General features: G+C 32.4%; 1 protein-coding gene and 1 long non-coding RNA gene across 3 annotated transcripts in view; one reads left to right on the plus strand and one right to left on the minus strand.

The window, feature by feature from the left end:
* DMD (dystrophin) overlaps positions 1-21,827 on the plus strand; it is a 2,399,796-nt gene that overhangs the window by 36,797 nt on the left and 2,341,172 nt on the right. The window lies entirely within an intron of this gene.
* On the minus strand, positions 222-8,576 carry LOC103094586 (uncharacterized). Its single transcript, XR_467028.3, has 3 exons — positions 7,921-8,576; positions 2,204-2,306; positions 222-796 (listed from the first exon to the last, which is right to left on the minus strand). It is a non-coding gene; the product is annotated as an uncharacterized LOC103094586 (long non-coding RNA).

A 21,827-nucleotide genomic window follows, 5' to 3' on the forward strand; every position in this document is an offset into this window, starting at 1 on the left:
TGATATATAATCAAACATCAAGAGGAGATTGGTTAGTGGAATAGATTAGGTACATAGTATACAGAAACAAATAAACTTGGCTTATTTTTTTTTTAATCTGAAAACACCAGCTCCCATAATAAAGTCTCACTCTTCAACCCAATCCTCTGAAAACAACAGCAGCAACAAGAAAATCAAGAAGTAGGTACTAGAGTCTGGCAAATAATATGTTTAGATCAGTACTTTATTCCATACCAAGGTTAGCTACAAAAGGCTATATAAACTAGATATAAAGTTTACATCATAAGCATATTATAAGAGCAATAGAGAAATTTCATTTCAAATCTCTGAATACAGAGAGATTTCATGAGCAAGCAAGGAAGGGAGAAAATCCCAAAACTATTCCAGTTACATAAAATTAAAATTTATTTACACAAATAAATCTAAGCAGCTGAGAAGGGAAACAGCTAACCAGGAAAAATGTATATAGCAAATTAATCTGCCAAATTATACAATAAATTTATTCAAATTTATAAGAAAGGAGTCATCCCACCACTGATAAATTGCCAAAGCATATGAAGAAAGAGATTCCAAAGGATCTAATACAAACCATTTCTAGACTTTTGAAAAAATCTCCATAAAACTAATGAAGAAATATTTCTTTTGTTTTTTCAGATGCAATTTAGATAATTATCTTCTTGAATCTCGCAATCCATATTCTTTTCCTCCTTCTTAACTCTTTCCCCCTTTCCAAAATGTCAAGTGATATGATATATAGATGGTACCAATGTCATCATACACTAGATGTCTTCATGTCCTTCATGTGATGAAAAGAGACATATTCATTTATACCAGAGAAGAACTCATGGAGGAAATAAAGTGAAGAATGACATGTTTCAATTTGTATTCAGACCCTATCAGTTCCTTTTAGAAGGAAATAGACAATAAAGTAACTTTTAACTTTCACTTTATATTACCAATGTTAGCAAAAACAATAAAATGACAAATGTTGGGGGTTTCCAAGAAAAGAAACTCATTAATACTTTTGTTGGAACTCTAAATTGTCCCAGACCTTTTAGAAATCAATTTGGAATTATGCCTTAAAAGTTATTAAATGGTGGAAGTATCTTGACCCAGTTATACACTACAGGTCCTATAATGCCAAAGATATCATAGAAAGAGGAACATATATACCAATATATTTATAGCAGTTTTTTTCTGAAGTGGCAAATAAATAGAAACTAAGATGGTTCCCTTAAGTGGGGAATGACTGAGCAAATTATGTTATATGAATGAAATGGAATAATATTTTGCTCTAAGAAAAACCTGAGCTGGGATGATGGAGGATAAAGTGAGCCAAAACAAGAGAACAATTTTTACTTTAACATCAATATTTTAAAATGCTGTCAATTCAGAAATATTTAAGAACACTACTCTGTGTGATAATCAACCATAGTACCAGAAAACCAATGATGAAAGATGTTGCCTATCTTATATCAGAGAAATGATGAACTAATATGTAGAATGATATACAATCATTTTTAGGCCTGTCTTATTTGGGGATTTATTTTACCCATTACTTTTTTGTTATATGGAGTTTTGGAAAAATTTTTTGTATGTGTAAATGTTGTAGATCATCTTTGTAATTAAAGGATATAGAAAAATGTAAACAATGAAAACATTTCAAAATAAAGAGTAATATAATACTAGTACTAATTCTTCACAAGTTATATAATGCTTTAAGTTTTGGAAAGCATTTCAGATATATTCTCATTTGATTCATATAAGTCTCTAATATCAGTTCTGCCATTTTCCCCATTTATTGGTGAGTATAATGAAAATTCAAACATGTATATGATTAACCAGAGAAATGTAAGAGAGAGAAAGATTTTTTTAAAAAAAAATAAAAGGTTGGCCTGGATTATTTAAGAATAGGTTCTTCAGGGATTTAATTAATTCCAAAGAGATTTATTTATAATTTATTTACACAATATAAAAAGAGTGAAAGTATGAAAATGAGAGATAGGAAAGGGTAAGATATCTAGCAAACACACTAAGTATTTTGCTCCAACCCCTGGCTCAACCCAGGCAGGGCTTAGCCTGAGAAGCTTCAGCCTTGAACTGAGGACCTGGGGATACATGGGGCCTCTCTCAAGAGGATAGGTCTCTCCTGAGGCTAGTCTCTTCAGAAAAACCAAGAAGGGAGTTAGCTCTTTTCACTCACCACGTGTCAGTCCAAAGGGAGACGTTTAAGAACAGTCACATGAGGAAAGGTCTCATGTCCAGTCAGCAGATTCTTCACTAGCCTCCGACTCGATCTCAGAACTCTGAAAAATGAGAGCAGTCAGAAGTCCCAAGCATGAAGAACGCAAGAATTCTCTGAGGATCTTTCTGAAGATCTCCCCACAGGAAGTTGTAACTCTCTTTTAAAGACACTTTCTTTTGCATCACTTCCTGTTGCCCTCCTCCATTTTTATGTCTACCAATTACAGTTGAAGCTTTGCTTAGGACTACCCATGGGGCAATCAGTTTGATTCTGATTTGTCACCCACTATTGCACACATGGGTCATAGACTTCCCCCACTCAATGATTAAGTGGGATGTTTACACTTTTGGTGATTAAATCTAAAAATGGGCAGGGGAGTTAATTTAATCTTCACAGTAACAATGTGTAAATGCCTAAGGCAGGACTTGAAAGTTGTTCATCCTGATTCTTAGTATAACAACCCTGATTGTACTTAGACTTTAAATCTTCAAAATATTACTAAATTGATTATATTTCTCTGTGAATATAGTGGGAAACCAAGTAAAAGAAAAATCCCATTTTTTAGTCCTCCATCTATTACTAATGGATTGTAAGGACAAATCATAAAGTGCATATCACAGTTTTCATATTTGTAAATGTTAGGAATTTGGACTGGATCATCTCTAAAATTCTCTTTCAGCCATAACATCTTATGAAGTTAAAAGCTTATCTAGATATCAAAGTGAAATATCAGTCTTGATCCAAATAAGCAGCAAAATTTATAGCCTTCAATTAGAAACGTAACTTAATACTATTAACTTTGAATTTAATTGAGCCATATTCATATATCTTCATAGCATTTAAAATTAAATTAGCATAAGTTTAGAAAGTTCACATTTGACAGTATTCTAATGTGATGCCATCTACATCTAAGGATGAAGTTTTGGGTTTTTTTTGAGTATATACTTGTTTTTTAATTTTTTTAAAAAATTGTTTCTGTAGCAAAACAGTCTCTTTGAGACATTTTAAATATGTTAATAATAATTCAATATATTTCTCATTCATTTAAATCTTGAACCAGCAGTTGGAGGGAATTCTTCTTCCTGGTGATCCTTTCTCTAAAGGAAAGAGAAGTTTTCTTTTTTTGTCCTGCTTTGACAACCCAGTTTTATCTGATATAATTTATAGTAGCAATATTCTTAGTCTCTGTATAGTATACAGATCACTGTGTCCTCTTATGTTAAAATTCTGTTCTCAAAAATAATAAATCATACAATCAGGTACAATTCTTTATGTGGCTTTCAGAATTCAAACTACTTAACTTATTTTATACAGGCAACTTTAAAGAACATGAAAAAAGTCTGAACACATAAGCAATTTCCTTAGAAGAAGAGAAGGAGAAAATAAGGATGGACATGCAAGAAAAATCATCATCATTTTCTTTCCCTACAACTTGGACTACCAGTAATCTCTGTCTTTTGGTTCACTCAGCCCATGTTACTTCCTCTTTTGATTGTGGCTGCTTCTGTAGCGGCAGCAGAAGCAGCAATCTCTTAGAACTTCCTCCATCTCTTATCTTTCCTTTCTCTCTGTAATCATGAGGCCAAAAAATATATATACTTTCTTTTTAATCACTTTGGGTTGTCCAAAGCTTCTTAACATCTTATAATTCAGGAAGTACCATTCTTAACCGCATAACTTCAACTCCCATGTGATAATATTTTGTATAGTGTTGAAAATTGGCTTTGTAATAAAATAAAAATGACATTTCTTCCTAAATTAATTTATTTATCAAATGCTATACCAATCACACTACTAACAAATATTTTATAGAACTAGAAAAAATAATAACAAAATTCACCTTGGAAATAAAATGGTCAAAAATATCAAGGGAATCAATGGAAAAATCAAATGGAAAAGAAGGTGACTTAGCAGTACCTGACCTCAAACTGTATTACAAAAGCAATAATCATCAAAACAATCTACTTCTGGCTAAGAGATAGAATATGGAATAAATTAGGTATACAATACACAATACAAAATAAGTACCCAATTGTAATTTAGTGATTTATAAAACCAAAGATCCAAGATTTTTGAATAAGCAATCTCTATATTACTATGAAAACTGGATAATAGCCTGGCAGAAATGAGGTAAAGACCAACATCTCAAATCATATACCAAGATAGGTCAAAATGGGTATATGACTGACATATAATGGGTCATATCATAAGCAAATTAAGGGGACCTAAAATATGTTGCCTATAATATTTATGGATAAAGGGAAGGGGCAGTTAAATAGCATAGGGTATAGAGCACCAGGCCTAGAGTCAGGAGGACTTATATCTACCCAAATAAACTCCCTAGCTGTGTGACCCAGGGTAAGTCACTTAATCCCAATTGCCTATCCTTTGTCTGTCTTCTTCTTATAATTGATACTAAGAAAGAAGTTAAAGGTTTTAAATATATTTTTATGGGTAAGGAAGAATTTATGATGAAATAAGAGATGGAGAGCATTATGGGATATAAAATAGATATTTTAGTTATATCAAATTTAAAAAGTTTTGCACTAAATAATCAACACAGCCAAGATTTGAAGGTAAACAGAAAACTAGAGGAAGAAGGAATTATAGCAAGTTTCTTTTAATATCTCATCTGTGAAATAGATAACTGAGTCAAATTGATATGAACACTACTCATTCCCCAATTGATTATTGCTAAACAATATGAAGAGGCAGTTATGTGGAGGAAACAAAATCAGAGTTATCTGTAGTCATATTAAATAGAAAAATTCTAAATCACCATAGATTAGAGAAATGGAAATTAAAACAACTCTTAGGTACTACCTTACACGTATCAATTTGGCCAATCTGACAGAAAAACAAAATGACAAATGTTAGAGGGGATGTGGAAAAACAGGATGTGGTGGAAATTTATAACCTGATAACAAAAAAAGTGAAACAAAGTCTCCAAGCCAAAAAGAAATGGGTTTAGTGAGAGAGGGCTAGTCTCACAATAAAGTCAGACTCTGGTCAAGACCAAAGAACCCAAGCCTAGTGAGATGACCTCCTTTTATGCCAAAATACTCATAACAACTTATATACTCAGTTAGAGCATATAAGTCAGTACAAGGGTAGGGTGGAAGTGCTTGACCAAACTCAGGGTCACACTCCATTAGGAAAAGTCAGTCACATGATTACAGCTCCCTAGAAAGAATCAGTGATATGATTAATGCTTCTAGAACAAGGTTACAAGTTCAAGGCCATCTTCACTGTACAAAATACTACTAAAATCATTATGGGTTGAATAATATTAATTAACTCATGCTAACATTGTTTAACTATGCTACAATTACAATTTTGATTAAATCCAGACTTATAAAGAAATAATCCTAAAGGCTTCTACTAAAATAATCATCATGAAGCTAATCATAAAGGGGGGTACAGGATTTCTTACTTACAAGGGACATTGTTAATAGAATTATAAACCAACCCACCCATTGTGGAAAGTAACTTATAGCCCAAAGTTCTACAAAATTGTACATTTTTTCTAACCAAGCAACACTGCTATTATGCCCCAAAAAGAACAAAGAAAAAGGAAAATGATCTATATGTACAAAACTATTGATAGCAGCTCTTTCTTTTTGTGGTGGCAAAGAATGGAAATTGAGGGGATGTCCATCAAATGGGGAGTGGTTGAACTAGTTGTATTTTATGATTATGGTGGAATATTATTTTTCTATAAGAAATGACAAGAAAGATGCTTTCAGAAATACCTGGGAAGACCTATGTGAATTAATGAAAAGTGAAATGAGCAGAACCAGGAAACTATTTTACATGGCAACAATATGGCATGGTGATCAACTATGAATGACTTAGCTATTCTCAGCAATGTAATGATCCAAAACAATTCTAAAAGAACTAAGGGAAAATGTAATCTACTTCCAGAGGAAGAATTGATTTATTTAGATTTACAGACTGATACATACTTTTTAAACTTTTTATTATTCTTGCATAACTCAAATTTATTTTTCTTTTAAGTTGTTTTTGTTCTGCATCTTCTTTTGCAACATGGCTAATATAGAAATGCTTTGCTTAATTGACCTTGTGTGAGGTATATTATTACATCAATTGCTCTTAGGTCAAGGGAGTAAAAGCTTTTGGAACATGAAATTTTTTTAATGAACTTTAAAATTTTTCTTTCATGTAATTGAGAAAAAAAATAAACGTGTACAAAAGAAGAGAATTGACTCTGTAATTAGAAGACCTAGCTTGAAGCCCTACATCTGATACTTCCTCTGTAACCACAAGCAGCCAGAATTCCCTTCTAACTCTAATTATGAATACTCATGTGAGAGATATAATGCTGCATAGTTAGTCGCATAATTTGTTTTTTTATCACAATAAGTCTTCCATTGTGTTTGCTGAGTTTCAACCCTACTCTTATGTAATTTTATGTCCCCTTTCAAATTCACTATATTTTAATGAGTTCAAGGTAAAAAATAATGCTTTCTATATATGTACAGCTGGTGCAAATATCATTTAGTACAAAACTTGTTGCTGAATAAAAATAATTTGTTTTTATCATAGAATGTACTTGTACTAATTTACATTAAATTTATGTACACAATAAGAAGAAACATCTATATTTTGCTTTAAAAGTGAAAGACCGGCAGACAGGAACAGAGAAAAGTGTACAAATCTACACAGCCATTCACTTGACACTGGAGAAATATAGGAAGAAAATGTAATCAGCTGGATTTACATTTACATCTCAGGGTTTAAACTGTTGATTTTAGCCAAAAACTTACCTAAGTTTTTTTAATAAAGAATTTTCTTCTTTTTCTTTGAAAATCACACTTGTTTTTATTAAATTTTGTTTTTTTAGTTTCTTTTCCTTACATGATATGATTCATGATCTTTTATCAAACTTTCTGATGAACAATGAACTCTTTCCTCAAAAATTTCTATTATTTAAATATTTTTCTCATATTTTAATACTATTAAATATAATATTGTCAGTTTTTACTATAATTTTATAACATTAATTTACTAACAATTTGGTGATAAATCATACTTTATATGAAAATGCTACAGGCAGACTTTTATGAAAGTTTTTTTTTTAATTTTCTTTTAAAATGAGCAAATTTATGGGAAATACAAATATGCTTAAATTGTTTTTTAGCAGATAAAAGGAGGAGATAGTGCAAATTAAACACATTCATTTTCATACAAATTATAAGATATTATAAGTTCTACCTTAGAATTTCCATGATATAGTCTGATACATCACCCATTCTGGGCTACTTCCTGAATATTTGTGGATCGGTCCCCCATAGAGGGTAGATGCTAATATTAAGATCATTAGTAAGATCATAGGAAAGAATTGTAATGGTACCCAAACAAAATATTGTAATTCACATTCACCCAATCATATGTTTTCAATGAACTATAAGATAGTAGACAAAATTAACTCATAGTAAAGACATTTAAGAAGATGACATAGTTAAGAGTAGCTACAAAACATCCTTCTTAGTATTAAAAATAATGTGAATAAGCATAAAACCAGATAATATATAAATTATAATGATATATAGCTGGATGCATAATATTGGGACATAATATCCTACTCTGCCAGAAAATAGACACAATAAAAGAGTTTTGGCAAATCTAGAACATAGTGGTTACAAAATACTCACAAAAGGAACTCGTAGTCAAGACTTCTCACAATTGCAACTGTGTAGAGACTTTCCTCATAGAGTCTATGTTACCTGATGGCTTCACAGTGAGCAATATTTCTATAGAGTACTTGAAAGGTCTATCAACATCTGTGCTTCTCCAAAACTTGATTCTGAATTGCCAGCTCTATCTCTCTTGAGCCCTTAAACTGTCTCCTTTCTTTGTTATCAGGCACCAGACTCCTCATAGCCACTTCCATTTATAAGTGTCTGCCTCCATCTGTGTGTGGTTTGGCTCCCTGAGATGTGCTTCAAAGTCTCTTATACTGACTCTTCAGCTGTTGAATGACCTTTCTTCTTGTAGGTAAGCAGTTGAGCTGCTATATACCAAATCTGTTAGGAGGTCTTCAGGAATGGAGAAAAAAAAAAAACAAGACTCCTCCTTCCTCCAATAGATAAAAACCTGGAGTCTTTGATTGGCTCCTGCCTCCATTGTCTCCAAAATCTGAACTATTTTCTCACACCAATCTTAACTTGCATTTACTTATTTATTTATTAATTCGTTCATTTATTTTTCTAATTAGTTAATTATAGTACCAGCACATAGTCCTTTTTCAGTCCATCCAATATTGTTGCCTTTTATGACTGAAAGAGAAGAATTCATACTTCGCAAAGTTAGAAACTTATTACCCTACCCACATCTCCTAAGTGGAAACTACATCCCAGTGGTGAATTTGAATCTCACTTTCCCCAAATGGAAATTTCAAGAAGATGAAGATGCAAGCCATGGTATTCTATGAGCTCAAGAGGTTGACATTTCATTTACAAAACAAAAAGTTTGAATGGTTTAATTAGCACGCAACAGTTTTGTGCCCTCATCCAAACTAAAGAGCTTATGGTTATTCATGTCTTTTACAAACTCCAAAGAGTCACAGATGTTGTTACTTTGAAGTACAGGATGTCAACCCACTACTACCTCAAAGTATTAAAAATAAGGCTTCATTAAAAATGTCAATGGAATGAGAAATCATTTATCTGCAGGAGATATTACTCCAAAATGTAAAGTGGATACCTAAATGGAAAAAAAAAGTTTTCTATCATAAATGTCATAATCTACCATGCTTTAAAGTGCCATTTAAATGTCAGCTATTATTATATAATTACATTTGTATTAATGATGATTTTTTTCTGTAAAATTTTCAATATAAAGCATTTCAAAATGTGTACAATTTAACTAAGACTGTTCATCAACTTGGGAAAAGTTGAGGGAAAAAAAAGTTGGTACTTTAGAAAGGCTACTTCAATCATAATAAGGCATGCCTTATTAAAATGAAAAAGATATCATTTTAATCATTCAATTACATGCTATTTTCTAAAAAATAAATGCAGAAAGTTGTTTTTTTAGAAAGTGTTCTTTGAGCTTTTGAAAATATATTCAGAAATTCTAAAGACTCAATTTAGGGAAATTAGTGGTTATTCTTTTGGCATTCAGAAATAACAAATAACTAGGTATAGTGTCAGATGATTACATTTTCTGCTTCTGGTGTGGTTACTGCGACCTACAGGCTAGTGAATCACCTGTGTTCCAGAGTTCTTATGTGTTGTAGGACTCAAGCAAATTAATATCCATAAAAAGTATGACATAGGTTGGTCATACCAAAAAACAAAATATAAATAGAACAGAATCTCCAATTTCCTACATTTTCAATTCATTTTGACATGGTAAATATGCATTCCATTACTGAATATCACTTGCAAATATCTGCTTCTTTCCTACCAATATCTGCAACAAAAATAAGAATAGAGACAAAACCTGCAACTTTATTAAGATAAGGAACTTCATGGTTAAGGAAATACCTTCACTGGATGATACTTCGTCTTAAAATGTTAGAGTATTGACTAGAATATCAAAAGATTGAGTAACTTAATCAGAGTTCCACATACCAGATACAATACTTGAATCAAGTATTTATTGCTTTGAAGTACAGGATCTTGCTGGTTTTCCAATTGGTTCTCTATCTCCATAGAATAAAAGCAATATGATTTAATGTACATGGTGGGATGATTGAGACTCACCACGTTATAATTTGTACTGTGGTTATAGATATACATTTGCTATGTTCCTAATAGACTACTACATGCTCCTTGAGGATAGAGTGACTTATTCTTGCATCCCTAACAATATCAGATGTCATAGATATTTATTGAAGGTTTGTTGAATTGGATTTCATCCAACATGAAAACCAAGGAAAGGAATGGCTTGTTTTGAAAAAAAAAAGTCTCTATCATGGCAGGGCAATGTTTTTGTATAAATTACATTTGGTCTGAGTATAGTTCCATGTATATTCTCTCAACTATTGAATGCTGTACTTCTTTCTTTCTATCATACTAAAAGGAATCAACAAGGTACCACCATTCAAAATGTTTTTGACTGGTAGCTTGTAAAATGGTTGCCAGTTCAACATAGTATAAAGATTATTGGATTTTGAATCAGAAAATGAGGATTTGAATTCCAACTCTGCTGTTTACTTCTTGCATGGCTGTAACCAATTCCCATATTTTCTCTGGGCTTCAACTTCTTGTTTCACAAAATGAGGCATTTGAAATACGTGACCTCCAAGTTCCATTCTAAATCTGAGCAAATGGACATATGATGCTAAGACTTTCTTAAGGAATAAGAAAATGGATTCTGTATGTGGGAGACTAAGAGCCAGAAAGTAGGTACTTTGGGATGCGACAATTATCTCTCAGTATAGTCACCATCTTTGGAAGGAGGAATCATCTCCAGAGCAAACAAAACCCAGTCTTTCGAAAAGAGGATATTGTAAAAGTCTTTCATGTTTCCTAATTGACTTCTTAGCTTGAGGTACAGATTTCTAATGTTTTGTCATATTAAGGTGCATAATGCTAGAACTAAGTTCATAAGTAATTCTATGCTAGCAGAGAATTTGACAACCTTTTTGAAAACTGGTGAGGGTCCAATAACATAAACTTTCATTATTTCATCTATATAGTGCAGGTAAAAGAATTGTCACTGTGAAATATTAGAGTGAAAAATAATATAGTGAATGCATATGCTTATAAATATCTGTATAAATAATTTAATTGAGGAGTTATTTTATAACTCCATATATATATTTGTTGATGTCTTCATCACTCAGCAGAATCAATTCTCTCCAAAGTTAGAATAACTCACTTGGCAAATTCATTGGCCTTTTCTGATTGCTAATATTTTTTTTAACCTCTTTGCAGCATTTAACAATCTTGGACTCCTCAATACTCTTTCTTTTCTGTTTTGTTATTTCATTGCTCTCTGGTTTATCCTGACATTGTTCCTCCTACCTCTTCATGTGCTACTTCTCAGACTTCCTTTATTACTTTCCACATCCTCCAAAAATGTTGCTAGGGTTTTTTTTTTCTCTCTTACATATTGTTTCTCACTGGTTTTCTCATCAGAAAACTTCTTCAACTTCCCTGTGTTCAATATGATTCCAAAATCTATATATCCATTCTTGTCCTTTTTCATAGCCCCACATCATAAGTTGACTATTAGACCTTTCAAAATGATAAAATAGGAATTTCCTTTATATCTTAAACTCAACATATGTACCAAACAACTTAATATATCATTATCTCATCCTCTATTCCTCTTCCAAAGTTTCCTATTACTAAATTGGGCACAACTAACCAGATATGACAAATTTGGAATCAAATTTGACTCTTCGTTCCCCCTCACACATGTAAAATTGATTACGAAGTTCTAACTGTGTCCCTGCATGTCTCAGATGCCCTTTTGCATCTGCTCTCATGGCTACCATACTATTTCAGGACCTCATATGACCTCTTTCATGACAATTCCATTCTGTGTGTTGCCTGTTTCTACACCCCCCCCCTTTTTTAATTTATTTTACACATAGATGTCAAAGTGATTTTGCCAAAGCTTGGATCTAACTATGACAATTAAACCTCCTCTATTTGTCATTTAACTGTGAATAACTTGGCTTCAACTTGACTTTCTAAGCTTATTGTGTACGACTCCCTGCCTCTCCATGCATTCTAGTATCCAACCAATCTGACCTTGCTGTTCCTCATACACAGTATTACATTTCCCATCTCTGTTATTTTGCGTAGCCTGATCATCATGATTGAAATAGACTTCACACTTACCATTGCCCCTGAGAATCTCTGGTTTCCCTCAAGGCCCAACTCAAATATAGGTTTTTTAAAATGAGACCTTCCTGGATTCCCTCAGCTAATACTTCCCTTCAGTTTATACAATATTTATGTTGTAAAAATTATGTCTGTATACATATATATACACAATTTTCTCCCTTTTATAGAATATAATTTTTTGAGGGCAAATATCGTTTTTGTTTCTTTCCCAATGGCTATTCTATTGTCTGTCTAGAAAGCACTTACATATATATGGCTGTTGATTGACTAGATATTTTTTTTAATATTTGAATAGCCAATAAAACTTCCTTTTTCTTAGACGCTTGAAATCCAACTTCTTTATGATATCTGATTTTTAACCTCTGTCTATGTTCCTGTTATATCTTAAGTTTTCCTGTCTGATTAATTTTGTTGAAATGACGATATTGGTCTTTTTCCTTCTCAAAATCCAAAATTCTCCTTTACCCCAAAAATGCAATATACACTCACCTCCAACAAAATCCCACCTGACCCAACCCAAATTATTTCTCAGCCTTTTCCAGAAAGGTTGCTGTAAAATGGCCTGTATTGGATTATTTTAAGATTCTGGCAAAATTGCTTGTGATTTGCAATGGCAAAAGCCAGTATACATCTAACTTTATAGTTAAATTGTTTTGCTTATAGTTTCTTTCCTCACAGAAATTTTAAAATATATGCCTGTGTGTAAATAAATTACCATAGAGAAATCCTAGTTTTTGGTTCTTGGCTCTGGATGAAACAAAGTTTATTTTTGGCAGTTGTTAATATAAATGGTGGTATTGAAAAGGGTTTATTATTAAATTGCTTTTGTTAAAGTTGAGAATTTAATCCTTTGAGAAAATAAAAAGTGGAGCTGATCAAATGACCTCATACATTTATACAGGGAAAATATGTATTCATATTCCTCATAAATAAAATTGGAAACTATTGTTTAGATGTCTTGATCATTTTGTAGTCTTCTATATGAATTTTCGTAAAGCATGATACTATACAGCATACACTAATTATATGTGGTTTCATCAAAGCATTGAAAAAAGAAATGTGAAGTGCATTGATTTAAGAATGGAGTTGGAGTCATTTTTGCTTTTTGCCAAGGCTCAGAATTCTGGGTAACAGAGGAAGAAACATTGGGATATTTGAATTCAAGGAAGAAATTAGATAAGTAGAAGAGGGAAGAATTTTTACAAAGTCTGTATAATATTTATATAATATAATTAACAGAGATCTGTTTTTCCAAGTGACATTTAAATGGAAAACAATTGAATCTAAAGCCTCTTCAGATGTAGTATTATTTACCAATGACTATTCTTGAGGCATATTCTTGTACCTTTATCCCCTGGCTATTAACTATACAAACTTTATTAAAAAAATATGGATTTTTTAAATTTTTTTAATTGTTACTTTCAAAAAATACTCTAAAATTGGAGTTAATTTCAATGCTTGAAAAACAATTATTAAAAACTTTTTATGTGTAAGACTTTATATCAGGCATTAATTATTATATGTTGAGTTTTTTAAAGCACTAATTAAAATAAGTAATAAAAATTTAACAATCAGACTGTCTATTGTTTATTTTAAGAGCTACATCTTAGTCTAGGATAGAGGTGAGACAGTTCTCCAATCAATGACCTTTATTGCATTTTCTTTTCTCTGGGCAAAAGTTATAGGGTGAAGAAAAATTAAATGAATGGGCTAGAATGTTTCAGATCATCTGTGAATTTGTTTAATCTAGAGACTATATATATAGTAATAGTCTCTCGGTAACCGAGGATAACAATTGTCTTTGTGGGCTTTCATCTGTAATGTAGATAAGAGACTGCTCTGCAGCAAAATACCTAGGCAGAATTTACCCTTTGGTAACCCTTTCTCTATTCACAGTGAACATGGGTGAATTCATTTGACTATAACTAGAAACTTTGATTTCATTATTCTGAAATTAAGTTTTTAGTCTCTTTGCAATCAAATAATCATAATAACATGAAAGAAATTTCTAGTTTAACTCTTTAGGGTTTTGTTTTTATTTTAATTTATTTTTATTTTGTAATAATTGCATTTATAATCCCAAAATTTGAAGTCTTGATTATTAACCCAGATACTCTCATCATTTTCCAGATTCTTCTAAAAACAGTTCGTCTTACTAAAGTCAAATCTTAATTAACCTGCAATTTACCTGAGAAACTGGTAGCCAACTAATCTAATAAACTAGTCAGTGCCACTTGGTGTAAATGACAGCATGTATTACCTCTCCCAGGTACATGTCAGGGGCTGTCAGAGGCAACTCTAATACTAGCATTCTCTCACTTTAAGGTTCACTTTTGGGATAAAGTGAGACACTTGTAAGTCAATTAACAATTAACAAAAAGGAGGTTTATTTTTCCCTAACAGGGCAAGACAATACAATAAAAATACAGTGACACTTACTTAAGCTTTGGAAGAGGCAGCCTCCCTTACTTCCTTTCAGAAATGAGAATGATCATTATAAAATTATGATTCATATTTAGGTAACTACCAAATCTAAGAAGAACAAGATTCACATGTCTGATACTTTAATGCCTTTAGAAAGCCAGGAAGTGGCACTGGAGAACCCAAGACCAGTAAGGTTTTAGGGGCAAATCTGTAATCTTTCTAAAAAACTACTCTCTAACTATTTGGAAAATGGAAGGACCTAATAGTCTTTATGTTGTGGGTAGAATGAAGGAAGTTATATCAGAGAGAGGGGATTTTCTGAGGAATACTGAAAGAATGGTTCAACTGGAAAAAATCTGAGATTCATCGTGTTGCTTCAAATTTAGATGAATGGTTTTTCAACACATTTCAAATATTGTCATCTTTCTCATCTATTAATTTGGGATTGGCTTTGGGTTTATTATCGCAATAACTGTCACCATTGCTGGAGAAAATGAGAATGATTAGAAAATAAACATGATTGACTAAGAGTTCAATTACACAGCAGTCATTTAAGTATCTGTCTTAATTTAGGCATTATGGAGGTCAAATGGTATGGTCTAGATAAATATAGGATTACACACTAATAAATATCAAGCATTGGTTTCCATCTAACTTCCTTTTCACATTAAAAAGTCAATACTTTCTTCTCTTTAGGTCTGTGTGTTTGTTATTGATGCTGTTCTCTCCTGCTTCCCTTCCTACCTGATTGATTCTTCTTTGTCTCTTTTGCTGAATTTTCTTGACCACTATCTTAGGGATGCTCTAATATTCTGTATGGGGTCTTCATCACCCTCTATACTCTCTTACTTGGTGATCTCATCAGACCCCATGCTTTCAGCTACCATCTATATGGAGATCACTGACCTATCTGCTTTGTTGAGCTTTTATCTCTCTCCTGAACTCATATCTCACATCTCTTACTGCCTATTGGATATTTCAAACCAGAAATTCAATAAGTTCCTTAAATTCAATGTGTCCAAAGCCCAACTTTTTCTTTTTTTACCTAAAGCCTCTCTAATTCCCAAATTGTCTTCTATTGGCAAAGGTACCACCACCTTCCTAGTCACCTAGACTCCCAACCTAGGTATTATCATTGGCTCTCCACTCTCTCTCATTCCCCTACTCTTACTTTTTTACATCCCTCATATATGTTCCTTTTTCTCCTTTGGTATTGCCAATACCATGGTGCAATCCTTTATCACCTCACTCCTAGACTACCACAGATTTATTGTTTATATTGCCTCAGATCTCTTCCTGTTCCAATTCATTCAGCTATCAAAGATGTTTCTAAAGCACAAGTTTAACCATTTCACCTGACCGACCCAATAAAATAAAATCGTTTCCTATTACTTCCAGTAGCAAATATAAAATCCTCAAGCTTTTAAAATTCCTTGTAAGCTGGCTCCTTCCTTATTCCCACATGCTCTTATATCTTATAATCCTTTCCATGTGCTAGGTATGGCAACTCTGGAGTATTTGCTTTTCTATAGATATTACATTCTTATCCCTGAATTTGTGTCTGACTATCATTTTTCCTCAGAGAAATTATAATGCAATAGAGGCCATTGACTGGAGAATTATCTCTAACCTCTCACCTAGGTTTAAGTGTAGCTCTTAACCCCAAATCAACTCAATTTTAAACCTTTGTTATTTGTTGTAAATATTGTATATAGCTTGAAAACAGGCAATACTCAATATCAAAGCCCCCAATATAGTGTCTTACACATAGAATATGTTTAATAAATATTTCCTGAGTGTATAAATTAACTTCCAACTGAGAACATTCTTTGAATGGAACAATCAATTTTTTAAAATTCATATCTTTTATAGTATGTGAATATATGATGGGGACAACTAAATGTACAGTGAATAGAATGATAGGCCTGGAATCAGTGAGTTCAAAGCTGGCCTCAGACATTTACTAGCTGACTGAATCTGGGCAAGTCACTTAATCCTGTTTGCCTCATTCCTCTTCTGTAAAATGAGCTAGAGTGGGTAATGGCAAACCATTCCAGTCTCTTTGTCTCTAAAAGAAAGAAACTCTAAAGGGGGTTATGAAGAGAGTAACATGGCCAAAACCACTGACCAATAACAACAAAGTATATAACCATCCTCTAGACCTAGAACCCCCTTCCTCCTCGTCCCTCCCATCTACTTCAAGTCCTGGCTGAAATCTCATACTTTGCAAAGAATTGCTTTTGTAGCCTTCCTTAATTTTAGTGACTTCTCCTTGAGACTATCCCCAATTTATACTGTACATAGTTTATATTTAAATAGCTTTTACATGTTATATTTTTCACTGGATTTTGAGATTCTTGAAATCAGAGACTGATTTTGCCTTTCTTTCTGTGCTCAGTTATTAGCCTGGCACATAGACAGTGCTTAAAAATGGTAAGTAACAATACTGGATGGATTTGAGGGTTTTTTTAAGCTTTTTTTTCCCTATAACCTCTGATAGAGATGCTAATGAGCATTAAAATGTCCACAAAGTGTCAGGAGAATAGAAGAAAAAAAAAAGCAAACTGCATAATAGCTGTTTCCTTTCTCTCAGTTACTGCAATTATATTTATTTTTGAAACATGAGAAATATTCCCACAAATCTTTAAACTTTGCTTCAACATATAAACCCAAGCAATTCCTTACTATCTCTGGAGAGCTTCTCTCAGAGGAACTGATAGTTGCAATTGCTGTTTGCCTCATCATGAATTAGACATAGGTCTCCCATTAGTACCAGTCATACCTCATTTGTGCAGTATGTGTATGTGTGTGGCAGGGAGGGATGACTATCATTATTCACTGGGACAAATATAAACACCTTAGCCTGGCATTCAAGATCCTCCACAATTGGTTCCAAACTGCATTTCCAGCTTTATTACCAACTTTTTATATTCTTTAATACTGTAGCCAAATTGATTCAATGATTGCCACTCTTTGACCATCTTCTGCTTCTAGGTCATGGTGCATACCCCTCCCTGGTGGGACAGAATGGATGTCATAGAATGAACAAGCAAAGATGGGTTTTTGACAAATCATAGATCTAATTATACTGTATTTTTCCCTAAACCATTGACTTACAAACTTCTTTACCCTTCAACCAATCAATAAAAAATTAATTGCCTAGTGTACGATAGGCACTGTGCTAGAAGAAAGACCATGTCACTTATAATAATGGTAAAAGCAGTTCCTGATCTTGAGAAGCTCATAATCAAATTGGAAAGTTCAATGAGCAAGCAAGTATGTACAAACAAAAATTGAAAGTTATTGATAAGAGGTCAGACACTAGAATTAAGTAATATTGGGAAAGGCTACCTGCAGAAAGTAGGGTTTTAACAAGGACAGGAAAGAACTGGAAAGCAAGGAGGAAGAGGTAAGGTAGGAAAGCATTCCAGACATTGGGGACAGCTAGTGTAAATTCCCAGTCATAAAAAGGGGTGTAAAGAGGCCAGTGTTTCTGAATTAAAAAAAAAAGACCTGGTGATGAGGGATGGAGTATAGGATGTAAGAAGACTGGAAAGGTATCAGTGTAGGAAGTAGAGAGACTATTTTGAAGCTTTCTGAATGCCATAAAGAGGATTTTATGTTTGATCCTTGAGATAATAGGGAGCCACTAGAGTTTATTGCTTATGAAAATGATATAGTCCAAAATGTGCTTTACTTTTAGTCACCCATCTTTAGGTTTTCTCTCTCCCCCCTGCCATATATGAAAACAGTTGCCAAATGTTTTTAAGTTTCTTATTTCATATATCTAACATTCATGCCCTAATTTCCATTCATACAACTACTATCCATGTTCAAAGAGGGCTTCATCAGCACTCAAGTAGATTACTGTTTTACCCCTATTCTGATTGTTCTCCCTTCTTAAAATCCTTTTCCTCTCTTATTTACTCTTCTTTGTCAAAATGATTTCAATAAGGTACAGATCTTACCATATTCTTCATTCCATATTCAGTAAACTTCATTGGATACCAATTGCCTCTAGGATGAAATAATATTTATCTGTATATCATTCTTTTTAAATTATATTTTATTAATATTTTATATACTGTAAAAATTAAAATTAATCTCAAATAATAAAAATATATATTTTAAGAGATTTATTAATGATTATTAGACATACAGGAATATAAAGGTAACATAATAAAATCCCCATGCCCATGGCTAATCAGCCTGTTCAAAATCCCTGATTGATTACCACCACAGTTGCAGCAAGTAGGAAAGAGGCCTGGGACCAGAATTCCACTGCCTAATATCCCCTGTCTACAGGAAGTATGTAATGACAGGAAGTCAAGTGGGCTCCTGGGAAATGTAGTTTTTAGGGTAAGAGATTTCCATACTTAATTATCAGTGTAGCAGTACAACTAAAAGTAAATGACAATCAAAGGCACTTTCTATATTTGCTTCTCTTTTCTTTTCTTTTTATTTTACTGCTATGAAAAAAAAAAAAACCTTCCTCTGCTCAAATGGTACTCTTCTTTCCAGAGTCCTATAGTTAGGAGAAAGATTATGATTTTATAGTCATGAAAAAAATTGCAGAATACATCAGATATGCACTTTCAACCTCAAGAAAATATATTTCCAAAAAATAAATCAGTTCTAAATAGATCTTTTTTTTGTAAAAAATTCAAGCTATTTTTTCTGAAAAATGTGAAATATACTCATAATTCATACAATTTTTCTCCCAATATTTCTATCAGTCTCCCAGAAACAATGAATTCCTACTTATTTATCAAAATGACATTTAGGGAAACAAAAGGGTATGCACGTCTGTTGGATTCCTAGAGATCAAACTTTCAGTAAAGCAAATTGTGGTTCTTTAGGTGATCTGCTTTTGGCAAAATGATAGCTCCATCAAAGAGTGTGTATGCATGTGTACGAATACATGTGTGTGTGTGTGTGTGTATTTCATTACTATACCTTACTTCAAAGGCAGTTTCATTACATTCATCCATCATATTAAGTATATCTATTCTGGAACTTTTTTTATCATTTTCTCTTATGCCCTCTATTTCCTCTTCCTACTTTATCATCCACATAGACAGAAATACTATATAATTCCACAACTATACCACATCTTTTCTCTGTTTTCATTCCCATGCTAAACACTTTCTACTATATATTCACAGTTATGCAGTTCCTCGTGGCATATAAGTAATGATAGGATCTCCCTAAAGAAACAGTGAAGAGTTAAATTTTAAGAACAAAAAACTGCATTAAAACTTGGGGATACTGTATATAAAAATCTCTACTTTGTAACATACACATTCATATTATTTTATTTTCAATCATAATATGTACTTGGAAATTTTATTTTGAAAAGAACCTATTTTTATTACTTTTATGGATTCTTACTTCAAGGCAAACATATTGATGAAGATCTAAAGTCTGATATATATATAAATGGATGGATTTCTCTTGTTAATCTTCTTTGTAGTGTTGAAATTGATATTGACTGAATACCTACTATATGCAAAATACTTTTATAGGTACTGTATTGAATATAGAAGGGATATAGTCCTCAAAGAGTTTAAAATATACTACAATGATAACTCAGGAACTTGTGGAAAATAAATGACAATTAAAAAACTATAATACAAATGTAAATGAGAACAAGTTATTCATTTCTGTGACATCTGTGGATGATAGGCACCCACAGTAAATTATCTCTTTGGCCTAGACTGGTCTAGGAGGCTTCATAGAAGATGGAAGAATTTAGCTAGTTCTTAGAGAAAGAGCAGGGACAGGCTCTTCTCTATATTTACCATATTTCTTAAAATAATATTATATATATATATATATACTATATATTATTTAGATAATAAGTGCTTCAGGCAATATTAATTGTTCAGTATAAATTCTGATGGTATAATAAAAATATAAAAATGCAAGTAAAATTAGCTATTCTTTAGTCCATTTTAAAAATTAAAAAAATTAGACTCAATGTGTTTAAATTTATTGTATCTTCATAATGGTAGCAAATAGAAGAGTTCAAATATGAAGTCACTGGTATTGATGAGTAGAACTATCATGTGAAGAGAAAATAAATATTATTTGTGGTTCCAGAACACAAGATAATAATTAATAGATGAGAATTTCAGATAAGGAAGCATCAATGTAATACAAAATATTTCAATAAGTTAAAGCTGTCTTCAAATGAAATCTTTAAAAAGTAATCATGGGGAGGTAATATGAACCCTTGTATAAATGTAGAGAAAAATGAGACATATATTAAGAGATTGAAATAAATGAACTCTGAGATCCCTTTTAATGTCAGAGAATTGTTTTTCTTTTTAAAATTTATTTAATTCATTCTTTTAGAAGATTTTTCCGTGGTTACATGATTCATGTTCTTTCCCTCCTTCCTTTCCTTCCTCCCCCCTCCCAAGGGTCAATGAGCAATACCACTGGGTTTTACATATATCATTGTTCAAAATCTATTTCCATATTAATAATATTTGTAATAGAGTGATCTTTTAAAGTCAACATTCCCAAACATATCAAACCATGTGATCAATCATATGTTATTCTTCTGTGTTTCTGCTCCCACAGTTCTTTCTCTGGATGTGGATAGCATTCTATCTCATAAGTTCCTCAGAATTGTCATAGATCATTGCTTTGCCACTAGTAGAGAAGTCCATTACGTTTGATTGTGCCACAGTGTGTCAGCTTCTGTGCTCAATATTCTCCTGGTTCTGCTCTTTTTGTTCTGCATCAATTCCTGGAAGTCTTTCCAGTTCACATGAAATTCCTCCAGTTCATTATTCCTTTCAGGCACAATAATATTTGATCACCATCAGATACTGCAATTTGTTCACCCTATCACCAATTGATGGACACCCCCACCCAATTTTCCAAATTTTGGCACCACAAAGAGTATGGTTATAAATATTTTGTACAACTATTTTTCCTTCTTATCTCTTTGGAGTATAGCCCTTTGTGCATAATTCCAAATTGCCCTCGACAATGCATTAGTGTTTCAATTTTGCCACATCCCTTCCAACATTTATTATTTTCCTTTGCTGCCATATTGGACAGTCTTCTAGATGTGAGGTGGCACTTCAATGTTGTTTTAATTTACATTTCTCTAATTAGGAGGGATTTAGAACATGTTTTCATGTGCTTATTGACCGTTTTGATTTCTTCATGTGAAACTGCCTATCATGTCCCTTGACCATTTATCAACTGGGAGAATGGTTTGATTTTTTATAAATTTGACTTAGTTCCTTATATATTTGGGAAATTAAACCTTTGTCAAAGAGTTTTGTTATAAAATGTTTTCCTATTTTTTTCTT

The sequence above is a fragment of the Monodelphis domestica genome, chromosome 4, assembly GCF_027887165.1.
Source record: "Monodelphis domestica isolate mMonDom1 chromosome 4, mMonDom1.pri, whole genome shotgun sequence".
Taxonomy (NCBI): domain Eukaryota; kingdom Metazoa; phylum Chordata; class Mammalia; order Didelphimorphia; family Didelphidae; genus Monodelphis; species Monodelphis domestica.